Source organism: Pelodiscus sinensis, chromosome 30 (genome assembly GCF_052426305.1).
Source record: "Pelodiscus sinensis isolate ZL-2025 chromosome 30, ASM5242630v1, whole genome shotgun sequence".
In the NCBI taxonomy this organism is placed as follows: Eukaryota; Metazoa; Chordata; order Testudines; family Trionychidae; genus Pelodiscus; species Pelodiscus sinensis.
This window is the reverse complement of record NC_143081.1, coordinates 7,870,418-7,875,677: the sequence shown is the minus strand read 5'-3', so window position 1 is coordinate 7,875,677 and position 5,260 is coordinate 7,870,418. Positions and strand designations below refer to the sequence as shown.

At 55.1% G+C, this 5,260-nt stretch overlaps 1 non-coding gene and 1 pseudogene across 1 annotated transcript; one reads left to right on the top strand and one right to left on the bottom strand.

The window, feature by feature from the left end:
• Positions 1-3,592: 3,592 nt before the first annotated feature.
• LOC149521113 (signal recognition particle RNA) lies at positions 3,593-3,852 on the top strand (annotated as a pseudogene).
• Positions 3,853-4,157: 305 nt separating this feature from the next.
• LOC149521112 (signal recognition particle RNA) lies at positions 4,158-4,451 on the bottom strand. The gene has a single exon (XR_016348121.1).
• Between the last annotated feature and the right edge of the window lie 809 nt (positions 4,452-5,260).

The following is a 5,260-nucleotide window of genomic DNA, read 5'->3' as shown; positions in this document are numbered from 1 at the left end:
TATCCCTCCCTGCACACCGCTCCACCCCTGGCCCCGCTCCGCCCCTGGGTTGGGCCATGCACAGAACCAGCTCCATTGTTTTCCTCAGGAATTGAAATGGGGGGGGGTGTTCAAACTTATGGGGAAGGGGTGTCAGGGCCAATGAGGGGTGAGACCATGAGGGTGCAGGTGGGCTGTATGGCACTATAATCTCAACTATACATACAAAATGATGGGGTCTAAATTAGCTGTTGAACACTCAAGAAAGAGATGTTGGAGTCATTGTGGATGGTTCTCTGAAAACATCCACTCAATGTGCAGCAGCAGTCAACAAAGCAAACAGAATGTTGGGAAACATTAAGAAAGGGATAGATAATAAGACAGAAAATATATTACCTCTATATAAATCCACGATATATGCACATCTTGAATACTATGTGAAGATCTGGTCACCCCATCCCAAAAAAGATATATTGGAATTGGAAAAGGTACAACTAAAATGATTAGAGGTATGAAACAGGAAGAGAGATTAAAATGACTGGGAATTTTCAGCTTAGAAAAGAGACAACTAAGAGGGGGATTATGATAGGGGTCTATGAAATCTTGACTGGTGTGAAGAAAGTGAATAAGGTAATGCTATTTAAGCCTTCACATAACACAAGAACTAGCAGTCACCCAATGAAATTAATAGGCAGCAGGTTTTAAAAAAACAAAAGGAAGTACTTCTTCACACAACATAAAGTCAACCCATGGAACTCTGCCAGGGGATGCTGCGAAGACCAAAACTATAACAGGATTTTAAAAAGGACTAGATAAAGTCCTGGAGAATAGGTCCATCAGGATGGGAAGAGATGCAATACCATGTTCTGAATGTCCCTAGCCTTGACCACTGTCAGAAGACAGGATACTGGGCTATGTGGACCACTGGTCTGACCCAGTATGACCATTCTTACGTAAAAATTAATTATAATAATAAAAATGTTTAGTACAGAAACTCCCCAACATAATGATCTCTCAAGATAGCAAAGATGTGAGATAACAATCTTGCAAATAATGCATTTTAAAAATCTTGGCCTACTAGGAAACACATTTATATAAGTTTCCATTCCCAGTCACAAATCTAGCATTCTGGAGCAAAGTCACTAAAATATAGTCCAATAAACAAATGTTTATTTAATGTGGCCTTCATTTCCCCCTCCACCTCACCCCACTCACGGGTGTTGTCCTTGGTCAGTGGAAACTCAGAGTTCAGAGGTGGTTTCATGTGAGTACACCTCCCAGGTGGGGGGCAAGAAGGCACTTTGCTTCTTCCTCCAGCTGCTCACTGTCTGTTCCGGCCACTGTTGTTCGGTGTGCCACTGTTCACTCCATCGCTCTGTTGCCAATGGCCCTGCACCATCACCTCCTGCTACCACCTGCCACTGTGACTTCTGTGAGCTGGTCTCCTGAGGATCCACCCAGCTTCCAGTGATTTCAGCTGAGCTCTCAGTGGAGGAACCTCGCTGCTAGTGCAGTCTGTGCTGTCTCTTACACAGAAACACTGTCCCCACAACAGGACTAAGCACTTAGACCTGATTATCAATGATTTCATCTGTAGTGATCAAACAAAACAAAAGACTATCTATGGAGTCTAATCAGCTCTGTCTTTAAACAGTGGAGAGGGGCAGGTCAGATAGCACTTGTGACTCAGACAGACCATCAAGCAAAACACCTGTCCCCACCCTCTCTCTTGATGCCCTCAATCAGTACAGGTTAAGTACAGTTCTGCTGCCCTTTACTCATACAATAAGAACAACAACATTTCATCCCCTTCCCCCCCAACACATTCAAGTGATTTGTAACCCAACCCCAGCCAAAATCTATCACTTGGGCAGCACAGCTCTGTTTCCTGGATACCTAGGTAGATTAGGTGTGAATGTAAATACAATCTGGTCCTGAAGCCTTTCCCCCCAACCCCCAGCTCATCACTAGCTGTCAGGGAGAGCTCATTTTGACTTTGCTTACAAATCATATTTGAAATTATTAGGTTGGCCAACATCACCATAATGAATGCATTGACATTGTCATAAAAAATAACAGCTGTATAAGGAAGCTAGTCTATGTTCATACTTTTCAAATCTATTATACTTTTTATCTTATCATACACTGTATATGTTTTTAAAGTGTGTATTAATGTTTCAATTTCAATTCAAATGTCCAAACAATCACTGAATTGGCATGTAACTAGTTCACAAAACTGGGGGAGGGGGCAGTTGGGAAAATTCAGGGGGGGGTATACAGCCCCATGGGGGAGTGTAGGGTTGGGGGGGTGATGGACCCCCCTAACGCAAGGGGTCTGAGGCATACTGGCCCTGACTCCTGTAACCACATCAGGTCTATGCTATGCTGTGTCTTGGAGAAGCAATAAACCCTCTCTACTCTACTGGCTGGTGGAGTCTGTTCTCGCTGCGACGGGGTGAAGGATCCCGGGTACCCAACGCCGCCACAACTCCCTATCAGTTGCTGTTAATACAGGGCTGGGCAAAAGCCCTTCCCATTGATATCTGATGGGTCCTGGGCATGCGCATCCAACGCGCAGCTTGTCCTCCCTTTGGGAAAGTGGACTTCATTGCCTCGCGGTGTCCATGGCAGCTGGGACCACGGAAGCCTGAGCTCTGACTGTGGCCTCAAAATGCTACGGTAGTATAGTGCAGGGCCGGCTCTAGGTTTTTGCCACCCCAAGCAAAAAAATGTTTGGCCGCCCCTCCCCCTTTTTGACAGAGGCATGAGCGGAGTGGGCCTGGGGGCTGCTTTGCTGGTGCTTAGAGCCGGCCCTGCACTAAGAGGAGGCGGAACAGGAACACCCGGCTCTGTGGCTCGGGAGCGGGTCACCAGGTGGGATCCTCTGGGCACGTGTCACCGATCCCGCTCCCCGCCATTGCCCTGGTGGCGCCTTGTTCCCTGCCCCCGGGACCCGAGTAGCCTCCCGCGCGCTGAAACGCTTCGCTCTGTCTAAGGCCTCCGGGCTCCACACGGGCCTGGGTGCGAGTCTGTGTCCCGCGGCGCACGGGGCCCAGCCCCGGGGATCTCACGGTCCGGTCTTGCACCGTGTGGCCAACGCTTAGAACTGACAAGCTGCGCTTACAGGTGGAGCTGGGAGGCCCCTGCCTGCGCGAGGCGGCCCAGACCCTCCCGTGCGCCGCAGGGGGCTGAGGCGGGTCACGTCTCGCAGTCCAGGGGCTGCCCCCTGTCGGGTTGAGCTGCTGTTTGGGCCGAAAGGCGCGTCGATGCGGCGATTTGAGGTAGGTTGTGGGTCCCCAGGGAGCCAAGGGTGAGGGGAGCCAGGTCAGCAATGGAGCAGGTGGAAACTCCGGGGCCAATGGAGAGCGCGGCGTGCCCGTGACTGGCTGCGCCCGAGCCAGACCCGATGTCTTTTCACGCAGCCCAGCGCCCCATTCTCAGGACCGGGGTTGGGCCCAAGGACCCGTGTCCGGTGTTGTCACCTCGCTGTGATGTGCCGTAACGCAAATGACATTGTGGAGAATGAGTTGGGTTCCTGGGGCCGGTTGCGGCCAGGGCCAGCCCAGCGCGTGGCACCGGAGTGTGAAGGTGCAAGCGGGAAAAGGGAAATTCAGCCGGGCCCAGTGGTGGGTGCTTGTGATCCCAGCACCCGGGGAGGCTGAGGCCGGTGGATTGCTTGCGCTTGGGAGTTTTGGGCTGCAGGAGGCCGTGCTGAGCGGGTGTCCGCACTAAGGGCGGCATCGACATGGGGGTCCCCAGGTCGCCTAAGGAGGGGTGAACCGGCGCAGGTCGGGAATGCAGCAAGTCAAAGCTCCCGTGTCCCTCAGCAATGGGATAGCGCAGCCTGGCCGAGACAGGGAGACCCGGCCTCTCTTTATGGCGCCCCCACCACAGAGCCTTGGGGGAGGACAGTGGAGACCAAACACACAGCTGGGATCCGGACTGGAGCAGCGGGGGCGCCCATTCACCAGCGATCCTGAGAGGGGAGCAGGGCCCCGCACACGAGATGGGCTGCAGGGTTCGGAGAGAGACACGTGAGTTGCGAGCCCTGCAGCTCGCTCCGAGACTCCGGGAAGCGCGGCTGCGCGCCCCTCTGTGCCCAGCCCAGACATTTGGCGTCTGGGGTCCGATCGCGCTTTGAAGATCCCTGACGCCTGGGTGTTTCCTCCCCCCGCCCCATTCCAGATCCCCTCCGGTGGCATAAAGAGAGTCCGGGTCTCTTCACAGGCGCTATCCCACTAGTGAGCAACACGGGAGCTTCGACCTGCTTCGTTCCCGACCTAGGCCAGTTCGTCCTTCGTTAGGCAACCTGGGGACCCCCGGCTCCCCAGGGGCCCCCATGTCGATACTGCCCTCAGTGCGGACACCTGCTCGGCACAGCCCCCTTTAGCCCAGAACTCCTGTGTTCAAACGCTCCGCTGGCCTCGGCCTCCCCGGCGCTGGGATCACAGGCACCCGCCACGGAGCCCGGCTGGCTTTGCACGCTCCAGGCTCCAACTTCAAGCTCTGCGGTCTGAGGCGCTGGCCAGAGCGGGCGCCAGGAAGCTGGGCTAATGCCGCTCCCTGCACATGATCCAAGGGGCGGGGGATCCCTTGTCCTTCCATATAGGACCCCGGGTGTTTCGGGGGCTCCATTCCCATCCGTCAAACTGGGCGCACTCAGGGGAAAGGGGACCTGCTCAACCCGCACACACACACCGGCTGGTGCTTCTTTTCCGAGCGCTGCTGGAGGCTGAGGCTGGAGGCGTCCGCAGTTCGGGGGGACCCTGCTGGGCCACGTTCGGCCTCGACACGGTCACTGCTGGGAAGTTTGAGGGCCGGGGAGAGGGGAACTGGATCAGAAATGGAGCAGGTCAGAGCTCTGGGCGGGGCGCACTGAGAGCGGGGCGCGCCCCATTCTCAGGACTGTGCCCAACCCCCATGGCCCGTGTTCCAAGGGCAATGCCGAGGGAGATGTCAATACCACATGGCGCCTGCGCTGGGTTCCACGGGACAGAGAGTTCAAGGTGCAGCCTGGAGCCTTTAGTAGCCTGCCGGGCGCCATGGCGGGTGCCTGTGATCCCAGCACCTGGGAGGCTGAAGCCGGCGGATTGCTAGAGCTCAGGGGCTTTGGGCTGCAGGGGGCTGTGCTGAGCGGGTGTCCGCACTCAGCGCGCGGCTCTCAGCCGGAATGTCGCCCCTGGAAATGTTCCACCCCAAGCACGTGCTTTCTTTGCTGGTGCCTAGAGCCAGCCCTGCCCACACCTGCCATATAGAACAGGCCTGAGCTCCTGCCCCTCAG